Below are 27,631 nucleotides of genomic sequence, written 5' to 3'. Positions count from 1 at the left end.
AAGGACAAAAACCAAATAATCATTTCAACTGATACTGAAAAAGATTCTGATAAAATTCAACATCCCTTTACAATAGAAACCCCAAATAAACTGGGTATGGAAGGAACATACCTCAACACAATAAAAGCCATATATGACACACCCCCAGCTAGTATCATACTGAATGGGGAAAAACTGAAAGCCTTTCCTCAAAGACCTGGAACAAGACAAGGATGCCCACTGTCACTACTGTTATTCAGCATAACAGTCAAACAATGTCTAGCTAGAGCAATCAGACAAGAGAAAGAAAGGGCATCCAATTTGGAAAGGAAAAAGTCAAAGTATCCTTGTCTGTAGGTAATATGATCTTATATTTAGAAAAAAACTAAAGACCCTACCAAAAAACTATTAGAATAAACAAATTCAGTAAGGTTGCAGGATACACAATCAATATACAAAAATCAGTAGCATTTCTACATGTCAAGAGCAAACAATGAGAAAAAGCAATCAAGAAAGTAATCCCATTACAATAGCTACAAATACAATGAGATAAATAAACCTGAAAAGAAATGAAAGATCCAGAAGCGCCTTGTCCACAGAGGAGGGTGTATTTAACCACTGTTTCTTGCCAATTGTCAAAAAAAAAAAAAAAGAAATGAAAGATCTCCGCAGTGAATAGAATAAAACATTGATGCGAGAAACTGAAAAAGACGCACAAAAAAACAGAAATATATTCCATGTTCATGGATTGAAAGATTCAATATTGGATTTTTGTTGTTGTTGTTTAAATTATACCGTTGATCCTAAGATAAACCAAGCAGTTAAATAATTTCAAAAAGTAAACAACGGACATTATCCTCAAGTTATCAAGGTGTTTACAAGGTACTTTTACCCCCAAACCCTATATAGTATACAGCCACACAGGTGAGAACCAAATTCAGGTTTCCAACAAAAATTATAAAATGTTATTCAGCAAAAGCTGCAATTCTCTATGGCAGCTTGTGAGACTACTCTGGATTCCTCTGCAATTGCTGTCAAGACTGTAAGCCTCTCACATTCTACTTGGCTAACAGGCAAGGTCCAAGGAAGTCAGAGCCAACAGTCACTCAACACTTCATTGTGTCACTTCATATATACTATTATGTCTCCTTGCTTTTCAACAACTTCTTCTAGGTTTCAAATAGTCCTGAATCCAGTCTCTGAGGTAATACTGCTAGGTTAAGTATAGATTTTTCCTTCTTCAAGTACATCAGGATATGGCTTAGCTTTATTAAACTTCCAGATTTTCACTGTGTAAATGAGCAGACACATCAGAAAACAGATCAGCTCCAGGGCCAGGATGGCCAGAAGGAGATCAAGATACAATCTGATCTGCTAGGTTCCAGGAAGGAATGCTGCAACACAGTATGAAGAGAATTACTGTGTTGCCAGTGGAGTGTATCATTAACGCAAATCTCTTGAGATGCCTTATCCATCAGTAGATCAAGTTATAGCCTCGATTTCTGACTTTGCTGTGGTGATACTGGATGTAGCATTCAAGATGTAAACGGAAAATCCACCACAAAATAACTTTCCAAAGGATTACAACCATTTGAACTTCAAGAGGGTTGGTATAGTTTCCTGGGCACCTGTCTTCATTTAGATTAGGGTAAGAACAAACCACATCTGTTAAAAATGCTAAAAATAACACAACATAAATAAACAAAAGAAGATTTGCTATGATGACTGTAGGAAAAAGATAGAATCAGGGTCTAAAATGAGCTTCTAGTGAGTAATGTTAAGAGAAGCTGGGTATCCAGAGGTGGGTCATCTTCAATACTTTGAGTGATACCCAAGAAACCCCTTAAATTTTTAACCAATTTTGCTTTAAATATATGAGTCTCAAATCAACTTCCAGGTCTCACAGTTTTTCATTTTCTCAACCCCTCCATCCTTCCCCCAATGCCATTTTCCAAAGCCAACCTGGCCTCTCCACCTGTCAGAATCAATATTGTTAAAATGTCCACACTACCCAAAGCAATCTACAGCTTCAACACAATCCCTATTAAAATACAATGATGGCCAGGCACGGTGGCTCATGCCTGTAATCCCAGCACTTTGGGAAGCCGAGGCAGGCGGATAATGAGGTCAAGAGATGGAGACCATCCTGGCCAACATGGGGAAACCCTGTCTCTACTAAAAATACAAAAATTAGCTGGCTGTAATGGCACACACCTGTAGTCCTAGCTACTCAGGAGGCAGAGGCAGGAGAATCGCTTGAACCTGGGAGGCAGAGGTTGCAGTGAGCAGAGACTGCACTACTGCATTCCAGCCTGGTGACAGAGGAAGACCCTGCCTTTAAAAAAAAAAAAAAAAAAAAAGAAGACATTCTTCACAGAAATCCTAAAATTTACATGAAACCACAAAAGACCCAGAATAGTCCAGGCAACAAGAACAAAACTGGAGGAATCACATTACCTGACTTCAAATTATACTACAGATCCTCTAAAACAGCCTACCAAAACAAAAACAAATTATAGTACAGAGCTATAGTAACCAAAACAGCATGGTACCGGCATAAAAATAGACATGGGCTGGGCGCGGTGGCTCACGCCTGTAATCCCAGCACTTTGGGAGGCCGAGGTGGGCAGATCATGAAGTCAGGAGATCAAGACCATCCTGGCTAACATGGTGAAACCTATCTCTACTAAAAATACAAAAAATTAGCCAGGCATGGTAGTGGGTGCCTGTAGTCCCAGCTACTTGGGAGGCTGAAGCAGGAGAACAGCGTGAACCTGGGAGGCAGAGATTGCAGTGAGCCAAGATCACGCCACTGCACTCCAGCCTGGGCAACAGAGCGAGACTCCGTCTCAAAAACAACACAAAAAATAGACACATAGACAAATGGAATCAAATAGAAAACCCAGAAATAAATCCATACATCTAGAGTGAACTCATTTTTGACAAAGGGGCCCAGAACATACATTGGGTAAAGAGCAGTCTCTCCAATAAATGGTATTGGGAAAACTGGATATGCATATGCAGAAGAATAAAACTAGACCCGTATCTCTCACCATACACAAAATTCAAGTCAAAATAGATTAAAGGCTTAAAGCTAAGACCTCAAACTATGAAACTACTAAAACATTGGGGAAACTCTGCCCAGACAAAAATTTCTTGAGTAGTACCCCACAAACACAGGCAACCAAAGCAAAAATGGACAAATGGGATCACATCAAGTTATAAAGCTTTGGCACAGCAAAGGAAACAACAAAGTGAAGAGACAACCCATAAAATGAGATAAGATATTTACAAACTCTCCATCTGACAAGGGATTAATAACCAGAATATATAATGAGCTCAAACGACTCCATAGGAAAAAATATAATAATCTGATTTGAAAATGGGCAAAAGATCTAATCAGACATTTCTCCAAAGAAGACATACAAATGGCAAACAGGTATATGAAAAGGTGCTCAACATCACTGATTATCAGAGAAATGCAAATTAAAACTACAATGAGATATCATCTCACTCCAGTTAAAATGGCTTTTATGCAAATGACAGAAAATAACAAATGCTGGCATGGATGTGGAGAAAAGGGTAAATTAGTGTAGCCACTATGAAGAACAGTATGGAGATTCCTCAAAAAAACTAAAAATAGACCTACCATATGATCCAGCAATCCCACTGCTAGGTATATACCCAAAAGAAAGGAAATAATTATACTGAAGAGATACCTGCATGGCCATGTGTATTGTGGCACTATTCACAATAGCCAACATTTGGAAGCTACCTAAGTGTCCATCAACAGGGGAATGGATAAAGACAACGTGGTACACATATACATTGGAGTACTATATTCAGCAATAAAAACGAATGAGGTCCTGCCATCTGCAACAACATGGATGGAACTGGAGGACGTTATGTTAAGTGAAATAAGTCAGGCACAGAAAGACAAACTTCTCACATTCTCACTCTTTTATAGGAGCTAAAAATTAAAACAATTGAACTCATGGAGATAGAGAGTAGAATGATGATTACTAGAAACTGGGAAGAGTAGGGGGTTGGTGCAGAGGGCCACAGAATTGAGATGGTTAATGGGTTTAAATATATAGTTAGAATGAGTAAGATCTAGTATTTGATAACACAACAGGGTGATTACAGTCAACAATAATTTATCGCACATTTTAAAATAACTAATAGTATAATTGTAATGTTTGTAACATAAAGAAATGATAAATGTTTGAGGTGATGGAAACCTCATTTACCCTGATGTGATTATTATGCTTTGTATGCCCATATCAAAATATCTCATGTACCCCATAAATATATCCACCTACTATTATATGTACCCATAAAAATTTTTAAAAAATCAGTGAAGTAGAAAACCAAAAGGCAACAAAAAAGTCAATGAAAATAAAGACTGATTATTTGAAAAACATCAATAAAATCGGTAAATCTCTAGCATGGCTGATGAAGAAAGAGAGAAAATACAAACTACCAATATCAGCAATGAGAGAAGCGACATTACTACAGATTCTACAGATATAATAAGGGAATATCATAAACAACTTTACGCTATAAGTGCACCAACTCCTTGAAAGACACAAATGAGCTCTCTCCAGAAGGAAAAGATAACCTGAATGGCCTAATATCTATTAAATAAACTGAATCTGCTCAGCAAAAAACAAACAAAAACTCAAGGCCCAGATAGCTTTACTGGCGGAATCTACCAAATGATTAAGGAATAGTGTCAGTTTTATACAAACTCCTCCGGAAATTGAGGGAAAAAAACAGTGGGGAAGGGGAGAAGGGGGAGGAGGAGAATACTATCTAATTCATTTTGTGAGCCTAAAATTATTCTGATACCAAACCAGACAAAGATATCACAAGAAATGAAACCTACAGTTCAACACCCTTCATGACAATATGTAAAATCAGAGCAAATCAAATTCAAAAAATATATATATATATAAAAGATACATCATGACCAAGTGTAGTTTCTCCCAGGAATGCAGTTTAATGTGTGAAAATCAATGTAGTTCAATATATTAAAGAACTTAAAAACCGGCCGGGTGCGGTGGCTCACGCCTGTAATCCCAGCACTTTGGGAGGCCAAGGTGGGCGAATCACCTCAGGTCGGGAGTTCAAGACCAGCCTGACCAACATGGAGAAACCCCAACTCCACTAAAAATACAAAATTAGCTGACCGTGGTGGTGCATGCTTGTAATCCCAGCTACTCAGGAGGCTGAGGCAGGAGAATCGCTTGAACCCAGGAGGCGGAGGTTGCAGTGAGCCGAGATCGCACCATTGCACTCCAGCCTGGGCAACAAGAGCGAAAGTCCGTCTCAAAAAACAAAAAAAAAGATTTTAAAAACTATATGATCATCCCAAAAGATGCAGAAAAGCATTTGATAAAATTCAACATACATTTCTGATGAAAATTCTCAGCAAACTAGCAACAAAGGAAATTTCCTCAACTTGATAAAAGGTATCCGTAAGACTTTTACATAAAAGATAAAGTCTGAACCCTTTCTCCCTTAGTATCAGGAACAAGACAAGCAAGTCCACTTTCACCACTTCTATTTAACTAAAGGTTCTAGTCAGTGCAATAAAATAAGGAAAAGGAAATAAAAGGTATTCAAATTGGAAAAAAGAAAAAATTGCCTTTATTTGAGGATGATAATTGTCTAGGTAGGAGACCTAATAGAATCCATGAAAAAAGCTATGAAAACAAGTAAGTGAGGTTAACTAAGTTGCAAGATGTAAGTATGCAGCAACCTACAGTATTTCTATATACCAGTAATAATCAGAAATTAAAATTTTTAAAGTATCTTTTACAATAGCATTAAAAAATAAAACCTTATGGAAAAATCTAACAAAAAAATAAGCAAGGCCCATACACTGAAAACTATAATATACTGCCAAGCAAAATTAAATAAGATCTAAATAATTGGAGAGATATATTTTGTTCAGATTGGAAGACTCTATATTAAAAGATGTCAATTCTCTCTCAAATGGATCTACAGACTCAACGTATTCCCCGCTGAAATCTGAGATTATTTGTAGAAATTGACAAAGTGATTCTAAAATTCATATGAAAATTCAAGAAACCTGAATAGGCCTAACAACTTCGAAAAAAAATAACAAAGTTGGAAGATTTACACTACCTTACTTACTTCCAGGCTTATTAAGAAGCTACAGTAATAAAGACTGTACAATACTGGCATAAAGGCAGACAAACAGATCAATGGAACATAATAAATTTCAGAAGTGCTCCCTCCTGGACATATATGGTCAATTAACTTTTTTAAAAAGGTGCAAAAGGAGAAAGACTAATCTTTTCAAGAAATGGTTCTCAGGCCGGGCGCAGTGGCTCACACCTGCAATCCCAGCACTTTGGGATGCCGAGGCAGGTGGATCACCTGAGGTCAGGAGTTCAAGACCAGCCCTGCCAACACAGTGAAACCCCATCTCTACTAAAACTACAAAAATTAGCCAGGTGTGGTGGTGCACACCTGTAATCCCAGCTACTCAGGAGGCTGAGGCACGACATGCGAATCACTTGAAGCAGACTGGGAGGTAGGGCATGCAGTGAGCCCAGATCGCACCACTGCACTCCAGCCTGGGTGATAGAGTAAGACTCTGTCTCAAAAAAAAAAAAAAAAAAGTTCTCAAAGGATCAAATATCCATATGCAAAAAAAAAACTTTGATCCATACCTTGTATCATATATAAAATGCAACTTAAAATGGATCATGGACTTAAATATAAAACATAACACTGTAAAACTTTTAGGAAACAATATAGAAGAAAATCTTCAGGATCTAGGGTTAGGCAAATTGTGCTTAGACTTGCTAAAAACACAGTCCATAAAAAAATTACTAAATTGAACCTCTTCAAAATTAACTTTTCTTCTATGCAAGACCATGTGAAGAGGATGTAAAGATAAGCTACGAAGTAGGAAAAAGTATTTGCGCATATCTGACAAAGGACTAGTATCTAGAATATATAAAGCACTTTCAAAACTCAACAGTAAAAAACAAAATCTATTTAGAAAATGAAACATGAACAGACATTTCACTGAAGAGGACATACAGATGGAGAACTGGCACATGAAAAGATGTTCAACACCATAAACCACTAGGAGAATCCAAATTGAAACCAGTATCACTATTACAACACATCTAACATAATTACTAAAATAAAAAACAGTCACAACACCAAATGCTGGCAAAGGATAAACTAAATAGCTCACATCATTAGTAGATGTATAAAATGGTACAACCACTTTCGAAAAGTTTGGCACTTTTTTTATGGATCTAAGCATGCAATCGCCATACAACCCAGTAAACTGCACTACTGGGCACTTATCAGAGAAATAAAAACTTACATCCACACAAAAATCTATACAAAAATGTTAACAGCAGCTTTATTTTTAATACTAAAAAACTACAAACAGTCCAGAGGTCCTTCAACAGATGAATGGTTAAACAAACTATGGTACAAACATATCACAAAATTCTATTTAATAAAAAGAAAAGAACTATTAACAGACACAACAACTTGGATGTGTCTTGAAAGAATTACACTGAGAAAGGCCGATCCCAGAAGGTTACATATTGCATGATTCTATTTTTATAACATTTTTGAAATGGCAAAATTTTGGAAGTGAAAAACAGATTCATGGATGCTATGGGTTAGGAATGGATGGGTGGGGTGGGACAGAGAAAAGTGTGTGTGGTTTTAAGCGGGCAACACAAGAGATTCTTGTGGTATATAACTGTTCCATATCTTGACTATGGTGGCAGATATATGAATCTTCACTTTTGATAAAATTGTATAAAAACACATGCACACACACACACAAATTACTGTACAAGCAAAACTGCAGAAGTCACAGTAAGACTGGTGGGTTGTATCAACATCAGTATCTTGGTTGTCACATTCGTCTATAATTTTACAAGATGTTACCATTAGGAGAAACTGGGTCAAGTGTCTATGTATTTTTTTAATCATCCAACATATATTCAACTGTGATTCACACATTATAGTTTCTCTACGTATGTTTTGATTTATAGCTTTCCTTCCATCCCAAACATGCACCAAAAGAGTAAAGAAGCTATTATCTCAACTAAATGGCGTCAAAAAAATGACCATTATTCTTAACCTAACTTTACTCTTCAAAACAGAGAAGCAAAATACTAGAAATACGCAATGCCCTACATTGAGAAAAATGTGCTATAATCATTCAGCAATAAATATATAAGTTGCAGCAAATTACATGGTACAATAAAATCTTAATAACCTAAAATCCTACTAAATATATTTCCCTTGGTTAATTGGAATTTTTTTTGAGAAACTGCTGTTATGTGAAAAGAATACATGGCAAAGAAATTCATCACAAATTTAAGAAAATGATTACTGCATGAAAATGATAATCCTCATTTTTTAAAATTTGAAAATTAAAACAGCACTGTCAAACTGTACTTTCCATGATGCTGGAAACATTCTATAATCTGCATTATCCAACACATTAGCTCCTAGCCACAGTGGCTATCAAGCCTAGAAATAAGGCTACTGGAATTAAGAAAGTGAATGTTCAAATTCGGTTAAATAGCCTTATGGCTAGTGACTTCCACATTCGACAGGACAAGCCTAGAACTTACAGAAAAACTTAAAAAAACACAGAGAGACAGCCACAACGTAAAAATCATCATCATCAGTATATTAGGTCAATATTTCTCAAACAGGGCACTACTGGCATTTTGGGCAGAATAATTCATTGTGCAGAACTGTCCCAAAGAGAATATTCCTTTCAAATGATAAGGGTATTTTTTCCCAAGTTTAGTTTTATGACAACTTTTGAAATTACAGAGTATTATTACATTCAAAGAAATTACTAAAGCTATTAAATTCACAGCAATAATGCATTTTCACCAGCAGAGGGCAGATACATGTTATAAAACCACCACTTCGTATATATCATATTCAAATATTTAAGAAGCCCAATTGCACTGAAAAGTACACAAAAAGAATTGTACTTCTGTAAGATAAGAAAGCAAATGTGCTAAAAAAGAAATGTGTATTTTTTTCAAAAATACACCGACAAGTCTCCCAGAAACCAATTTTTGTCAACTGTATCAGTTTATTCAAGAGTTAACTATAATCCCTCAAACAAAACAAAGTAACCCTGACAAAAGTTCCATTAAGCCTTATTTCAAGGGCCATTTACACCCATATTAATAACATTCCTTCCACTGCGAAACAAATTCCAAACAATTTTCTTCACAGACCACATAAGTTGTCAGAATCCCAAGAGAAAATACGCATTTGTTTCAAAAGTAAACTAAACACAAAAAACAAAACAAGCAATGAAATGTGGCAAAGGTGTTAAAAATGGTAAAGGACTGCCTAAGAAAAGCATAAGAATACTAAAGATTCACTTTCTTAAATCTTACTGCACTGCATGGCAGGTAATAAAACAGACTCTGAAGCAATTTGGGTTCATCTTCACAACAGAAATTTTCATAAGAGCTTAGAAAATAGTTTTAATGTCTACCAAAAAATACAAAAATCAAATGGCGTTTTCTAGTTCCTTTGACCCTCCGTATTGCATTTAATTTTCCTAACCATATCCCCTTCTTAAAACCTTGGCAGGGTGCAATGGCTCATGCCCGTAATCCTAACACTTTGGGAGGCCACAGTAGGAGGATCACTTGAGGCCAAGAGTTCGAGACCAGCCTGGGCAACACAGCGAGTGAGACTCTGTCTCCACAAAACAATGTCTGAAATGAGCTGGGCATGGTGGCGTATATCTGTAGTCCCAGCTACCTGGGAGGCTGAGGTAAGATCATTTGAGCCCAGGTGTTTGAGGCTGCAGTGAGCCATTGTGGTGCCACTACACTCCAGCCTGGGTGACAGAGTGAAGTTCTATGTTAAAAAAATAAAATAAAATAATAAAAAAATTAAAAAAACCTCTTCTCCCAAGGCTTTTCTGTTCTGGTTTTCCTTATAGTCTTCCTTCACAAAGAATGGGACGATTCTACTTCATCCCATTGCCTCTCTACAAAGTCTTCATCATTGACCCTCTGGTTAGACAAGTGTTGAATGGAGTAATATGGCTTTAGGAAACACTTCTATGCTGATAACTCCCAAATCAACAATTGTCCCTTTGTCTATTTTCTCCCTGACATTTCTGCCCAATACTTACACCTGCCTTCAGAAAGGTACGTACAAAGCACATCCACTAAGAATATGCACAAACCTGTTTACCTGGTTATTCCTACATGAAACAACTTTGCCATTCTCCTTTAAGTTTGACTTCACTCTTCCTCAAGAACTACCTCTTTTATTAAAAACCTTCCCCAGCCCCCATTCTTGGTGATTTTTACTTTCTCTGAATTTATTTAATATCTAATACTTGCATTACACTTTCCAGAATACATTCCTTGTTTATGGCCTGCCTCTTTAAAGTAAAGGCTCCTCAGGGCAAGGTAGGGTAGAGTTTCTGCTGTGTATCTCTCACTAATGTCTACTCTAGTGAATCAGCAGATAAAAAGTTAAAAAAAAAAAAAGTATTAACTACTTTATTTTCCTGAGGCTTCCATCAAGTATTTTTGCACTGGTCTAGTCTCAGAATCTGTTCAATTACATTTTTTACCAAACAAAATATAATTCACAAATGCTTCCTGCAAAGTAATAAATGAATGAGTGCTCAAAAAAAAAACTAAGACCTGGCATAATTACCAAACACCTACTCATTTATCAAACCCTTACTTTGTGCCAGACATTACTTCACAAGCTCAGTTAATCCTCACAACCCTGTGACACAGGTATTACCATTCTACATGTAACGACACTGGAGCTCATGAAGTTTAAATACCACACCCCCACCACGAAGAAGGAAGGAGGGAGTGAAAGGAAAGAAAGAAATCAGAGCCAGCAGTGGGAGAGCTGAGCCTTCAAAACAGAGCAGTGAGCTTTCAAAGCCCATGTTTTCCCTATCCTAGTATGCCTCTCCAAGAGAAGAGCAGAGCAGAGACTACTAACCCACAGACAACTGGAGGAAGAATATTACAGAGGAAATATTACCATATAACTACTTTTTTTACTTTATCACGTAAACTTGGGTAGAAGGAATAAAAATGTAAACAAGTTCAAAATATCATAAGGACACTGAAAAACTTAGAAAGTTCTTTAAGGAACTAATAAAATCTACACATACAGCATTTACTCCCCTGAAATTTTTTAAATGTTAGTTTACTTTGGCAAAGAAGTTGAACTTTGGTGATCATTTAAGGATTTGGTGGTCATTAGAATGTTATAAAATAAAAGGAGAAATGAAAATGAAGCTTAATTTTTAAGAATCGATAATCCTTGTTTCACCTGATGGTCTTAAAGTTTACCCCTTGCCAAATCTATAATTTCTTTCTTTGCCCAGGTGACTTAGAATCCTTAAAAAAATCAGCTTAAAATTTCAAAAGTCTGATCAAGCACAGTAAAGCCCTCTTTATTTTGTTCACCCCTTCACCAGTGCTCTAGTGCTTTCCATCTATCTGTACAATCTCTCTCAAACACAAAAATATTTACAAATACCTCTTATTTTCCACACTATTTACAGATTTATATAAAGAGATAACGATTTGTTCCTAGTTAACATTGCAGATGACAACAAATATCATCCCAAATTTTGAAAACATGTTTACATTACTGCCAAATTTATGTTTGAATAAATTGGCTAAATAAATAATAGATAATCCTTGCTCACTCTGATAACCAATTATCTTCTTAATATGCTGCCATTACACAGATAACGGTTTGGTTAAGCATAAAAACCCACAATTTACCTCCCTTCTCACTGTGCACAACGACTGAATTTAAAGAGAATGAAAAGATTAAAAAGTTGGGTGTTATCTTTTGTGAAGGTCAACGGTAATACATTAATATGTGACCTGACAAACTAACAGACAGATTTCCAGAAGACTTGGGTTCACTCTCATGTTCTCTCACTGTTCCACTGCTTTTAACAAGTCATTTAACCTCTTTTATCTCTCTAGTATAGGAGACTCGAACAGATACTATACAGGTCTCTTTTATCTCTAAACTTTCAACAATTCCATAATTACTGAAAAATATATAGATATAGATCTGAAACTGAAAATATTTTTCCAAAATGCTCAACCCACTTATTCACGGTCTTATGGGTGGAATATGGAGATGAATGGTGCGGCCCACCAGGATACCCAGAAGAATGAATGTTGTCTGGAATTTTGTGTTCTCTTGGCCCAATGACTGGTCAAGAGAGAAATGTGAAAAGGGTTGCCAATCCCACCCTCCCAAAATGTAGGGGCAAATCCTTAACAGAATAGAAATGACCAATGAGCACATTAAAAAATGTTCAATATTCGCAGTGGCTCACACCTGTAATCCCAACACTTTGGGAGGCCAAGGCGGGTGGATCACAAGGTCAGGAGTTCAAGACCAACCTGGTCAAGATGGTGAAACCCTGTCTACTAAAAATACAAAAAAAATTAGCCAGGCGTGGTGGCAGGCACCTGTAATCCCAGCTACTCGGGAGGCTGAGACAGAAAACTGCTTGAACCCGGGAGGCAGAGGTTGCAATGAGCTGAGACTGCACCACTGCACTCCAGCCTGGGCGACAGAGCGAGACTCCGTCTCAAAAAAAAAAAAAAAAAAAAAAAGTTAAATCTTAAGAGTATCAAGAAAATGCAAAATAGTATAACATTTTCACCAACTGTATTAAGGAAGCCTTTTAAAAATATGATATGAATACCCAGTAACAGACTGGGTACAATAAGTCAGCCACTCTTTTTTTGAGATGGAGTCTCACTCTGTCGCCAGGTTGGAGTGCAGTCACACGATCTCAGCTCACTGCAACCTCCGCCTCCCAGGTTCAAGTGATTCTCCTGCCTCAGCCTCCCAAGTACCTGGGATTACAGGCGCATGTCACCACACCTGGCTAATTTTTGTATTTTTAGTAGAGACAGGGTTTCGCCATGCTGGCCAGGCTGGTTATGAACTCATGACCTCAAGTGATCCGCCCACCTCAGCCTCCCAAAGTGCTAGGATTACAGGCATGAGCCACAGCACTCACCTAGCCATTCTTTAGATAGTAGTGGTGGGAAGGTAAACTGGTCCCAACACTTCTGGCAATACAGATCAAACGGGTTTTAATCTGGTATACTCTTTAACATAGACCTTAGATTTTATTCTGAAAAAAAAAAGTGTGCATACAAAGCTTTGTAGCAGCAGTATATGTAACCACAAAAGTTAGAAAACACACCAATCAGTGGAGAGGCATTATTTTTTACAAACTTTTAAATTATTTTAAAACATTTACTATTAGCCAATATTCTGTGCAGTGAGGGCTGGGCGTGGTGGCTCACACCTGTAATCCCAGCATTTGGGGAGGCCAAGGCAGGTGGATCACTTGAGGTCAGGAGTTCAAGACCAGCCTGGCCAATATGGCAAAATCCCATCTCTATTAAAAATACAAAAGTTAGCTGGGCGTGGTGGTGGGCGCCTGTAATCCCAGCTACTTGGGAGGCCGAAGCAGGAGAATCACTTGAACCCAGGAGGCAGAGGTTGCAATAAGCCAAGATAATGCCACTGCACTCGAGCCTGGGTGACAGAGGGTGACTCCATCTCAAAAAAAAAAAAAAAAAATCTGTGCAGAGAATAACCTTAAATCCCCTACGATGTCCCACTACCCTTATTTTCAGCAAATGACTTCATCAACTAATTGTCCCCTCACATTTCAGACCCATCTTACTCTCTCACAAATTGATCCATATTCTTCCTGATCTTTTTTCTCCTGTCAAAAGCTAACCATTTCATTTGTATTTTAAATTTTCTCTAAACCTTGCATTAATATATTACCTAGATATGCCACACTTGCTTCTTAGAGAACTTGCTTGCTCTTAGTCATGAAAAAGGAACCCCTACCTGCTATTCCTGCAGCCCTAGTAGCACCTAATAGAAAATCCTGCACCTAGAGGCACCAAAAAACCTGATGTTCTAAAGATTCCACAAGCAACTTTAGAGCTGTGTATGAATAACACAACTCCTCAAGAAAAACAAAACATTAAACCACTGTTTTCCATAATGTTTTCAAAGTACTCATTAGTATTCTAATTGACTTGGCACACACAAATAAAAAAAACACACACACACAAAAGGCACCAAAGATTTTTCATTCTTTAAGCCAGCATCAAGAAGTTTATCACTTCTGCAAAATCTTTACTCAGACCATTAAATTTATTTTCAAGGAAGATGAAAATAACTTTAGGAGTGTATATGTTACAAAAATTCAAATAAAAGAATTGAGAAACCGCTACATAATCTACAGTAACTGTTAACATCAGCAAAAGAAGTAAACAACATGTTTGTATGTTTTTTGTTTTTGTTTTTGAGACAGGGTCTTACTCTGTTGCCCAGGTTGGAGTGCAGTGGCATAATCATGGCTCACTGCAGCCTTGACCTCCTCAGGAGATCCTCCTACCCTAGCCTCCCAAGTAGCTGGCACCACAGGCATGTGCCACCACACCCAGCTATTTTTATTTTCACTTTTTGTAGAGACAGAGTTTCATCATTTTGCCAAGGCCGACCTCGAACTTCTGGGCTCAAGTGATTCACCTGCTTTGGCCTCCCAAAGTGCTGGGATTAGAGGTGTGAGCCACCATTCCTAGCCTATGCATTGTATTTTTTTTTTTTTAAATAAACTCCCTCATCCCGATCCTTAGCAACCACTGACCTGTTTTCTGTCCCTATAAGTTTTATCCTTTTATTTAATAGAAATCCATGTAATTATGGCCGGGCGCAGTGGCTCACACCCGTAATCCCAGCACTGTGGGAGGCTCAGGCGGGCAGATCACCTGAGGTCAGGAGTTCGAGACCAGCCTGGCCAACATGGCGAAACCCCGCCTCTACTAAAAATACAAAAATTAGCTGGGTGTGGTGGCACGTGCCTGTAATCCCAGCTACTTGAGAGGCTGAGGTAGGAAAATCACTTGAACCCAGGAGGCAGAGGCTGCAGTAAGCCAAGATCACACTACTGCACTCCAGCCTGGGAGACACAGTGAGACTCCATCTCAAAAAAAAAAAAAAAAAAAAAAACAAACCAGGAAATCCATGTAATTGTAATCTATACTCTGTAGTCTTTTGTGTATAGATTCTTTTGCTAAACATAATGTTTTTATGACTCATCCACTAGTTCATTGCTTTGTACTGTAAAACATTATTCCACTGTACGGATGCACTATTTTCTTTATCCATTCGTCAACTGATAAACATTTGAATTGTTTCCAGTGTTTGGCTATTATGAATAATGCTGCTATGAACATTCAAGTGCTTGTTTTACTTTGTCTTATCATTAAGTTGCATTATTTCTTTAGATATTCTGAATAAAGGTCCTTACCAGATAAAATATTTTTCCTAGCCAATCTATGACTTTTAAGTGTCTCTTAAAAAGCAAAAGTTTTTAATTTCGATGAAGTTCATTTTCTCAATTTTAACTTTATGGAATATAATTTTGTGTCCTATCCAAGAATCCTCTGCTTAATTCAAGGTCCGAGATTTTCCCCCATGTTTTCTTCTAGCAGTTTTATAGTTTTAGCTCTTAAATTTAGTTTTATGATCCATCTCAAATTAGTTTTTGTGAATGGTCTGAGGTAAGGTTCAAGGTATTATACATTCTGTTGTTGTTGTTATTGTTGTTGTTGTTGTTGTTGAAAAGACTATCCTTTCTTTCTCTCCACTGAGTTACCTTGGCACTTGTGTTAAAAATTGACCATAATATGTGAGTCTATTTCTGGACTATGTATTATGTTCCACAGATAACTGTAGCTTTTTAATAACTGTTAAAGGCAGGTTATGTAAGACCTCAAACATTCTTTTTGTTTTTCAATGTTTTGATTTTGGAAGGTCCCTTGCATTTCATTAAAAATTTTAGAATCAGCTTGTCAGTTGCAACAAAAAAAGCCTTCTGGGATTCTGACTGGAATAATGTTGAATTTAGAGACTAATTTGGAGAGAACGGACATCTTAAAAATACTGAGTCTTCTAATCCATGAGCATGATATCTCTGATACCTCTCTCCACTTCTTTAGGTACAGTATTCATTAATTTCTCTCAGCAATCTTCTGTACTTTTTGGTATACAGGTCTTGCACATATTTTGTTAAATTTATCCCACAGTTTTCATATTGTTATGCTATTATAAATCATAATTTTTATTTCAACTTCCAATTATTTGTTGCTAGTATATAGAGTTACTTTTTCTATAGTCACTTTATTTCTGTAAACTTAATAAACTCAATTATTCATTCTAATAGCTTTTCTATAAATTTCTTAGGATTTCCTACATAAATGATCCCATTGCAAAGAGATCGTTAAATGATTATTGCATGCATGTATTTTTAAATAGGTCCTATGAGAACGGCTAATTTAAGTAGTACTTCATCATCCCATACCATCTTAAATACACCCAACTCAGTACCACTTATAAAAATCTAGATTCTGGCCGGGCGCGGTGGCTCAAGCCTGTAATCTCAGCACTTTGGGAGGCCAAGGCAGGCGAATCACTGGAGGTCAGGGGTTTGAGACCAGCCTGGCCAACATAGCAAAACTCCGTCTCTACCAAAAATACAAAAATTAGCCGGGTGTGGTGGCACACGCCTGTAAGCTACTCCAGAGGCTGAGACAGGAGAATCGCTTGAACCCGGGAGGCAGAGGATGCAGTGAGCCGAGATCGTGCCAATGCACTCCAGTTTGGGCGACAGAGTAAGACTCCATCTCAAAAAAAAAAAAAAAAAAAAAATCTAGATTCCATATACAATTTTTATCACAAATCCACTTTGGTAGGCAGAATAATGGCCCCCAAAGAAGTTCTGTTCTATCCTTGGAATCTCTGTGAATAACTTAAGGACACTCAGATGGCAGTATTGTCCTGGATTACCCAGACAAATCCAAAGGGTCATAAACACGCCAGAGAAGATGTAATGATGGAAATGGAGGGCAAGGAGGAGCAGAATCAAGGATGACACACTGCTAGTTTCAAAGATGGAGGAAGGAGCCATGAGCCAAGGAATGCAGGTGGCCTCTCCAAGCTGGAAAAGAAAACAGATTCTCCCCTAGAACCTCCAAAAGGAATGCAAGCCTGCTAACACCTTGCCTTTAGCTCTCTAAGACTCTTTTTGGACTCTGACCTGCAAAACTGCTAAAATGATAAATTTGTATTGTTTTAAGCCATTCAGTTTGTAGGATTTTTTAATAGCAGCAATAGGAAATTAATATACTGGTGATGATCATTTCACTTAAACATTCTTCTGTTAATTTTTTTGTCACTGTGCACCATCATCACCCTACACCAAAAGCAACTTCCAAGAGCAGAAATGCATGAACTAAATAACGACCTAGGCTAAACCATAATTTTTATGAATTTTTCTATAATGAAAGATAAAGCTATCCCAAATATTATTTCCCACAGAACTCCCCTTATTTTCTTAAGTTTAGGCTTGAGCTCATCACTGCTCAATGAAAGGCACTCTTCATAAAAGATCAATGAGAGACATCTGAAGGTCTACCATCAATCACTTGGATCTCTGGTCAAATGGAGACCAAAAATTGCTGGGGTATAGGGGCCACAGAGAATGGAAGATTATTAGAATTACTTTTAATTCTCTTCCCTTTGGACCCTCAAGGTCCTCACATTTATCACTCAAAATATATGTAAACATAAAATTAGCATGTTTCCAAGAGCACTTTATCTAAGCTCTGTTTTAAGTGAAATAATTTCAAAAATCACTTCTATATGATACTGTAACTAAATGCCACTCCAAATTAAACACAGTTCTACCTAACATCTGAGTAACTAAATGCCACTCCAAGTTAAACACAGTTCTACCTAACATCTGAGGTAGAAATACTGACATTAATAGTAAGAAAGCATTACAGTGAAAAAATTTTAAACAAAAGGACTCCTCAACCTGTGGGGAAGAGTTGTATGAGTTGTGTGATATAGCTTGGGATAATTAAAGATAATACTAGGTAAATTTGCTCGGCAAGACCTAAATCATCAGTGAAAAGCTTTAAATAAAAACTATAAAAGTTTGATGACAATCCATATCTCAATAGGACTCAAAAAATAAACTCTCAATAATATAATTTTTTAATAATAATAGTAAACACTGACATAGAAGTGACAAGGTATGTGGTGAAACCCCGTCTCTACTAAAAATACAAAAAATTAGCCGGGCGCGGTGGCAGGCGCCTGTAGTACCAGCTACTCAGGAGGCTGAGGCAGGAGAATGGCATCAACCCGGCAGGCAGAGTTTGCAGTGAGCCGAGATCGAGCCACTGCACTCCATCTCAAAAAAAAAAAAAAAGAAAAAAAAGAAGTGACAAGGTATGGGATTCAACAAAGAACACAGACCATACAAGGTTGAAATAAATCTTTGCAATAAGGATTAAAGAGAACAAGGACAACTGGTCACTAAGCAAGTCAGAGGCAAAGCTTGGACTGAATCCTAGCTTTGCTCAACCAAGCTAGTGTTCTTTCAATCCTATCATGCTGTTCCTACGGTTTAAAAAGCCCAGGTAGATGACCAGTATCTGACCTAGGGATATAGCAAAAAAAAAAAAAAAAAAAAATATATATATATATATATATATATATACACACACACACATATATGAAGACAAAACAAAAAACAAAGAAAAACACTAAAGCACTTATCTGTGGACTCAGTAAGTTTCTAAAATAAAGTTTAGGCAAGGTGCAGTGGCTCACACCTCTAATCCTAGCACTTTGGGAGGCCTAGGCGGTAGGATTGCTCAAGGCCATGTGTTTGAAAGCCCAAACAACATAGCAAGGCCCCTCCCCACCACACCCAACAAAAAAAATTTTTTTTAATTAGCCATACATGGTGACAAGCCTGTAGTCCCAGCTACTTGGGAGGCTGTGGCAGGCGGATCACTTGAGCCCAGGAGTTAGAGGCCACAATGGGCTATGATCACGCCACTGCAACCCAGCCTAGGCAACAGCATGAGACCCTGTCTCTATAACAAGGAAAAAATAAATAAATATAATAAACTTTAGTGATTAGACAAAAATTCCAATTTGTTTAAATTGGTATTTTGAAGTTATGGTGGTTCTGCTATTAAATGCAAGGAGGGAAACTAAAATGAAGATATTGTCCACATTTGAACACATTTGGCAATAATCTGAGAAAAACCTTAAGTTAGCTGAAGGTGACAGTCTTCCCAACAACAATCTCTTACATCACAAAATTTCTACAACAAAAACAGGTGTTTTATCTAGCATACCATCAAACATAGTTAACAGCACAGACTATATCTCCTGGGCTCAAATCCTGACTCTACAGTAGATTCCCACCCCTATCTCATCTCAATAAAATCACAATTTCCCCAGGTTATAAAAGCTTCTAATGCTCATCCTTGCTCCTCCAGACTGTACCCTTATTAGCAGGCTAGGTTCTAGAGCCAGCACAGATATACTGAGGCTCCAACACGTCCTGTAAAATATACTGGAAGAAAATATCTATTACCAATTATGCTTCGAGTTCCCCAAGACCACCCTCATGTTCAGTAATTTGCTAAGAAGATTCAAAAGATTCAATATACAGTTGTACTCATCGTTATGATTTATTATCGCAAAAAGATACTAAGCACAATCAGCAAAGGAGAAAGGCACAGAAAGTCCAGGGGAAATTAGAAGCAGGCGTTCAGGTGCTCCCTTCCAGTTGAGTTGCAATGAACACACTTAATTCTCCCAGCAGTGAGCTGTGACAACACATGTAAAATGATGCCAACCAGGGAAGCTCATCAGAGACTCAGTGCCAAAGGTTATTAGGGAGACTGGTCATGTAGGTACCCCTGGCTGGCACATATGCCAATTCCAGAATCCCAGAAGAAAAGCAGATATTCAACATAAACCACATTTATTATACAAACAACTTAGGCACAATGACAGACTCATCACTTAGGGTGGTGGGACCATCCCCAAGATTCCCCTCAGATGTCAGCCAACCACCGCAAGGCCTGCTTTGTTAACTCTTTTCTCCACACCAATGACTAACAGATCCTTTTGAGCATGAACCTTATCTACCTATCCCCTGCTAATCCCCAGGTCCTAAAAAAGTGCCAGTCACTCCCCTCCAAGTTTTGTGTGTGTGTGTGGTTTTGTTTTTTTTTTTTTCAGACGGAGTCTCGCTCTGTTGCCCAGGCTAGAGTGCAATGGCACGATCTTGGCTCACTGTAAGCTCCGCATTCCGGTTTAAAGTGATTCTCCTGTCTCAGCCTCCCCAGTAGCTGGGATTACAGGAGTGCACCACCACACCCAACTAATTTTTGTATTTTTAATAGAGATGGGGTTTCACCATGTTGGGCAGGCTGGTCTCAAACTCCTGACCTCAAGTGATCCACCCACCTCGGCCTCCCAACATGCTGGGATTACAGGTGTAAGCCACTGCTCCAGGCCTCCCAAAATTTTTTTAATGAAAAAATTCCTGGCTCCACTACTTTAAGTTCTGTGTACCTGGGTAATAATATTACCTACCTCAAAGGTTGTTTTGAGGATTATATGAGTTAGCATATATAAAGTGTGAAGTACATCATCTCTGGTTAAAAAAAAAAAAAAAACCACTATATAATTTATGAGTATATATATAATGTTATTATTTGTTTTTTTTTTTTTTTTTTTTAACATTCTCCAGGTCACAATGGAGCTACCCTATCTCTAAACTTCTAATGAATCTACCAATGTAAACATAGATTAGAAGTTAACTGGTAATTGTTTCATGTCTACTGAGATCTCTAACTAGCTTGTAGACAACTATACCCAAAACTTTTTCTTTTTGTTTTTTGAGATGGAGCCCCACTCTGTCACCCAGGCTGGAGTGCAGTGGCGCGATCTCGGCTCACTGCAACCTCCGCCTCCAGGGTTCAAGCAATTCTCCTACCTCAGCCTCCCGAGTAGCTGGGACTACAAGCATGTGCCACTGCACCTGGCTAATTTTAGTATTTTTAGTAGAGACAGGGTTTTGCCATGTTGGCCAGGGGTGGTCTCAAACTCCTAGCCTCAGATGATCCACCTGCCTCAGCCTCCCAAAGTGCTGAAATTACAGGCATGAACCACTGCACCCGGCATCCAAAACTTTTTTAACACACACAGTATCTAACGTAGTACTTAATCTCTTTAGTGCCCAGAAAATATTGATTTATCAACAAAATTAAATGTCTGTTAAATCAACTCTTTACAGTGGTAAGAATGTAAAGCGGTCAACTCTTCTGATAATAATTACAAAATGGCTTCCAAGTTTCTTTGATCTTCTTGCATTGAGAAAATTGAGAAACTGAACTAAAACGGCTTAATTCTAATCCATGAAAAGACGATTAGTAGAAGCACTTGAAATAAGCAAAAGGGGCTGGGTGTGGTGGCTCACACCTGTAATCACAGCACTTTGGGAGACTGAGGGAGGCAGATCACTTGAACCCAGGAGTTCAAGACTAGCCTGGGCAACATGACGAAACGTGGCCTCTACAAAAAATACAAAAATTAGCTAGGCATGGTAGCACACATCTGTAGCCCCAGCTACTTGAGAGGCTGAGGTGGGAGGATTGCTTGAACCAGGGAGGGAGAGGTTGCAGAGAGCCTACATCGCACTTCTGCACTCCAGCCCAGCGACAGAGTGAGACCCTGTACCAAAAAGAAAAAAAAAAAAAAGCCAAAGCACTTTTTTGAGTTTATAAAGTATATACTTTCAAATATTCTACTTTGCCTTAAAGAGAGCATGGATTCAAGTCTGTTATAGGTTAATAAAGGTGGAGAAAGATATATATATCTTGTACAGCAACAATTTAGGAGATGTAAGTCTCCTTAATTAATGAAGTCAAGTACTGAAAGTTTTATCTTAAACAAACAAACAAACAAAAGACAAAGAACTGTGAAGAACAAAAGGAGGGGAGATAACATGCAGCCCAAGTTTTAAACTGATGAGTCAGAGACCAATGGTTTCCATCCCAGCTCTGATACCAGGGCTCTGCCCAATCAGGAAAAACCTCAAGATCAGCAGAATTACAAGAACAACAGACCCATTAGACTGAAGTTTCACATTTTGAGGAAACTTTTAGATTGGCAAATTTCTTTAGGTGAATTATAATCAGACTTTCACTTATATAAATTTGTTCTATAAGCATCAACATCATAATAAACACCAGTTCCCCAAGGTGAACTTTACTTTTTAGTAAATATTACTACACTTTAAAAGTAACAACTCCAAAATATCAAAGACTTAATGAAAAACATGAACTCTTGGATTGGCTCTTGCAATCAAATGCGCTCTACACGTTTCTACTTTTTGAAAAAGTTAGAAAGCTAAAAGACTCCCTTGAAGGCAAGGTATTGGACATAATTAGGATCTGCCAATTATCTGCACATGAAAAGCACAAGTGGGACAGAGGCCACATTCCTACAGAAAGGGCAACTAACAAAAAACGTCTACAGACACTAAGTGGTTGCAGCTCCACAGGCCTTATTCCACCATCAGCATGCCAGTTTCCTGGGTGAGAAGCAGCTATGACAGTGGGGCAGCAGCAGCAGTGGTGGTATGTGTGGCCTTGAAAGCAGTTCAGTAGTGGCTCCCTGACTTTCCCTCCTCCAGCTCTTCCAATGACTTGGTAAGTACCTGATTCTGGAAAATAGCTACAGTGGATCTCTTTCCTGCTCTATACCCTGACTTATATATTGACATTGTGTGAATTTAGGTCCTCTTACTCTCTTCTTGGACCACTGTTCAACATCTCCTAACTCAGGATTTGCCTGCAATCCTCACTATCCCAGTTCTTCCTCTGACCTGAGACTACCAAAACTGATCATGCTTAAAGAAAGCTTATCTAGTAAGGGCCATATGGAAACTTCTTCTGTTCTTTCATACCAGTACATTTGTGTGTGCAGCTGTGTCCTTTAATTCCTTCTCTATCTGATGAAATCCCACTCCACCTTCAGAACCTAGCTCAAATGAGGACTCCTTCTGTGACTGGTCCCAACAGGGTCACTCCACATGCCACTCCCTTTCACAGGTGCACTCCCTTTCACACACCCTGCTGCCTGCCAGGGGCTCTGTGCTCATTCATTCACACATTCATTCATTCAAAAAATATTTGCTAAGTTACATTTGCCTACCACATGTCCTGAAAACTGGGGATACTACCCCAAGATACACAAGATCTCTTCTCTCTTACAGCTATAATCCAGCAGGGATATAGTATACCCCATAATTACCTAAATAATGTTTAATTACAATTGTGATAAGTACGATCAAAGATTCAGGGTGTTGTCTTTTATGTATAAACGGAAGCCTAACCTAATCTCAGAGGATCAAGGAGAATTATTTCCCTTGAAAAGACATTTAGGCAGGAATTGAAAGATGAGCAAAAGCTGAGCAGGCAAAAACTTGTTAGAAAGCTTCCCAGGCAGAAGAACAGCACATGCAAAGGTCTTGAAACAGCATTTAGGAACTGTAAAGACCACCAATGGGCAAAAGTCAAGGTGCAAGGGGAACAGCCCAAAATAAGTATAGAGGTAGTTATTTCTTAAAACCATTATTACAAGCACTTAGCACATCGTTTTAGAATCATTTATTTGCAAAAACACAACCCACACTAAACAAACTCCTTTAGGTCTTACAAATTTTTTTAGCTCTCTTACCTAATACAATATCTAACAGTGTGTCTTCAAGTCAAGATCTGCGGAACGAAGAAACGAGTGTTTGATCTGAGCAATGAGCTTACCCTCTCAATATCAGACAGGCTAAACAAAACAATCTCTAGAGTTAAAAAACCTTATGTTTCTGACTACCCAACACTGAATGGGCAAGAGACTCACTTTCATAACAATTTAAACATGCTCAAAATCAAACCCAGCAAAAGATGGAAACAGACCAAATGTTCACCAATAGATGGATAAATTGTGGTTTATCCATACAATGGAGTATTATTCAGCCATAAAAGGAGTGAGGTACCGACACATGCTACAAAATGAATGAACTTTGAAAACATATGAAGTGAAAGTTAGAAACAAAAGTCCATATGTTGTATTATATTAAATATCCAGAACAGCCAAACCTACAGAGATAGAACATGCAATAGTGTCTGCCAGGGGCTGGGGAGAGGGGATAGTGGGAAGAAACTGCTCAATGTGAATTTTATCTGTATGTTTTGTTTTTGTTTTTGTTCTTCCCTGAGACAGTCTTGCTCTGTCACCCAGGCTGGAGTACAGTGGTGCGATCTCGGCTCACTGCAACCTCCGCCTCCCAGGTTCAAGCAATTCTCCCGCCTCAGCCTCCCATGTAGGGATTACAGGCGCCTGCCACCATGCCTGGCTAATGTTTTTTGTATTTTTAGTGGAGACGGGGTTTCACTATGTTGGCCAGGCTGGTCTTGAATGCACTTTTAAAATCTCAGAAATATACATTAACAAGCATGGGACATTTCAATGTGGTACCTGCCAAGCCCAGCAATGTTTTCTAGCTCTACCCAGCCAAGTTCAGGCTACTCCTGATGTCCAGCACAAGATGCCCTATTCTGAGCAAGTGAAAGAATAGAGAAGTGAAAAAAAAAAAAAAAAAAATCAAAGCTAGGATTACCTGTAGATAACACTTTAAATACTGAAAACTAAACTTGAAGCTGGCAAGGCGTTCCCAGTCCCACTGCTCCCTAAAGTGCCACCAACTAATAACCAACAAGAGCCGCTTTAAACTCCCACTGAGTCATGAATGCAGCTAGGAGAGAGGAGGAGTAGTTCCATCTGCCTGTTCTTAAATTCTCCAGTTGTTCAACAGATTTGGTAAGAGCAAGATCAAGAGCAGGAAACTGGCGCCTATGCCATCCTTTTCTCCTTCCTTGCTTCCTAAATACTGTCAATCCAGGAAACACAGCTGGTGATTCAGTAAGAAAATGTTAAAACCCAATTGACATACCTCTACCAACTATGATAAGGCAAGATAATACAGGCACCTCAAATCCTAAGCTTTAGTTTTGGTACATATTCTCAAAGATCAGTGGAAAAAGCTTCTTTGAAAGAAAGAAAATTGAGTTAACTAGGAAATAACTTTGAAATACAGTATATGAAAAGTTTGATGCAATTTACTAGACAGTGAAGAAAACAGCAATACATACACAGAATGAAACTTCTTAGTAACTGAGCTATAGAGTAAGACCTTTAACATATCTTTTAAAAGTACTATATTTATTATGTCATCCTAGCATATAGATCCAAAATCATGTAACAAGCCAAGAATTCTACTAAAAAAGCCTCCATAATGTACTTCAACCTTACCAAATACTCAAAAACTGTGAAAATATATTTACATCAATTGCTCTATCATGTCGAATTTTTCAATTATTACAACCATGAAATCAAGTCTAATTAAACCAATAAGTGGCCTTACCTGTGATTTTTTGCCTGAAAGATCAAGATAAAACAATGAAATAATTTACAAATCATTTTAATATTCTTCTAGATTTAGTAGCAACAAGAAAAAAATAATCCTTGTAAATTATACTGTGGAGTTCATGCCCTTCAAGCTGCACCCTTGCACTCTTGATACCATTCTCTTCTCTCCCACTTCCTTCACTTCTCAAAACAAGTAAACCAACAAAAGGCCAGACAAAACCAAAATACAAAAGACATTCATTCAATATATATCTACTGATTTCCGTGGCAAGACAAACATTGAGCAAAACGAATACTTCCTATTCTTCAGGTCCAAAGAAGTAAAACTTTTGATCCTAATTTAAGAAGTACATGATTCTCTTCTCCCCACCCCAAAAGAGTAAATTTAAAAAAAAAAGTTAACATGGTTAATAACAGCTTTTAAAAATCTGTATTATTTTAGAAAGCATTAGTGAAAATCTGATTTTATAAAGTACTTTTTTGGAGACAGAAATTTGAACAAAAATTAAATTATTTTTAATAACGTCTGTAGATGAAGGAAGGTTAATTCTGAAACTGTTACTATTCGATTTTTAATGAACAGATTTAATATTTACCAGCATCTCTACTTAACCATGTTATTACTCAAAATGACAAAATGTGTACTATTTAGCTTCAGCTTCTTTCTTCTTGGCCTTTTAAAGGACCGTTTTTCAGTGTTTTGCTAGTGCAGTCAATGAAGAGCAAGCAACTGAGCCTAAACACAGTGCAGAACTCCCAAATAACCACACACAATCAAGTTATTAGGAAAACAAATATTACAAGAACCAGGCGTGGACTTTGTAAAAACTCATCACCTGAAAAGGTTACATAGGATAAATATAATCTTGACTCAATCAAGTTACTATATTGAAAAGTGCTTCATAAAAATAATCTAGTTACAGCATTCCCGCATGTTTCTTCCAGTAATTCAGTACCTGTTACGACAGTGAAGTAACCTGCTGATGCTGTGTGGCTCAGTCTAGTCAAATATTATCGGCCTACTGAAATGTGACTCATTTATATAGTATTGAGACAGAACAGTAAAGAAAGCTTCAGGAAATGTCTAAGTCAAATAACACAGAAATCTTAAAGGACATTCCCCAAAGAGACTGTCTCCTGCTTTGGAGAACTACTCTATTTCTCACCCAATAACGAAATAAACCAATTAAAAATATACACGATCTTTTCTTAACTACACAAGACATTTCTTTAAAAAAAATTAGAAATATTTCCCTTCAGATTATTTACAAGACATTAAACATAAATCAGATCTCCAAACACAAAACATAGCAGCTAAAAATAGTATATCTATTTCAAAGGCTGAGGCAGAAGCCCTCCAACCGAAAAAACTAAAATTAGGTCTTTTCCATCTCTAGATCTTTAAAATGAACCTTCAACATTTATGAGGTACACAAATCAGTGTCCACATATTCTCCCAAACTAGCTGGTCAGAGAAAACCTAATTACTAAAATCTTCAGAAATATAAACCCACTGTCCTCCAAGAGACTTCATGTAATGAAATTCCTCTTCATTCTGGCTAATAACCAGACTAAAAAACAATACTACTACTAATAAAGACCTTTCTCCAATTAATTTATCCGTAGAACTCAAACCCACCGAAAAAGACCACCATACTCTTTTTCAGGAAGCAGAGATAAAAGCCTTGTACAAAAGCTGTCAGGTGGGCAGGCAGGTAGGGCTCCGTCTAGGAGACCAAGAATCCGAGCCTGGAGAGAGAGGACGTGGTCACACCGGAGGGTAGAGGAGGGGATCTAGACCTAAGGGCGGCCCCACCCACAGAGATAGCTATGAGCAGAGCTAGGAGGGCAACTCTCTAACCCTAAGCTCTGCCCAGACTCGTGCCCGGTTCCGCGCTCCCAGCCCCGCTCCTACCCCCAGCCCTGTGGAGGGTCCGAGCATCGCTACCCCGGCACTTGCTCAAACCCGTGCCGGGGAGGAGGGGAGGCTGGGGCCAGACAGGGCCTGCGGGCCTGACCTCGCCGCCGCCTCTGGCAGACTTGAGGGTCGACCGGAGCCCCGCGCCCCCCTGCCCGCTCAGCCACCCGCCCTCCAGTCAGGGCAGGGGCCGGCCGGCGAAGCCGAGGCATCCGCTCGGGCCCCGAGCGCCGCAGCGGCGGGAAGGTCACCGGTCGC

The 27,631-nt window shown here is 38.3% G+C and overlaps 1 protein-coding gene and 1 pseudogene across 4 annotated transcripts in view; both read right to left on the bottom strand.

Moving 5' to 3' along the window:
• Positions 1-27,631, bottom strand: part of SMAP1 (small ArfGAP 1) — a 196,531-nt gene that overhangs the window by 168,477 nt on the left and 423 nt on the right. The window lies entirely within an intron of this gene.
• On the bottom strand, positions 1,031-27,585 carry LOC129038224 (transmembrane protein 192-like; annotated as a pseudogene).

Source organism: Pongo pygmaeus, chromosome 5 (genome assembly GCF_028885625.2).
Source record: "Pongo pygmaeus isolate AG05252 chromosome 5, NHGRI_mPonPyg2-v2.0_pri, whole genome shotgun sequence".
Taxonomy (NCBI): Eukaryota; Metazoa; Chordata; class Mammalia; order Primates; family Hominidae; genus Pongo; species Pongo pygmaeus.
Note: the sequence above shows the minus strand (reverse complement) of the source record. Positions and strands in the feature narration are given on the sequence as shown.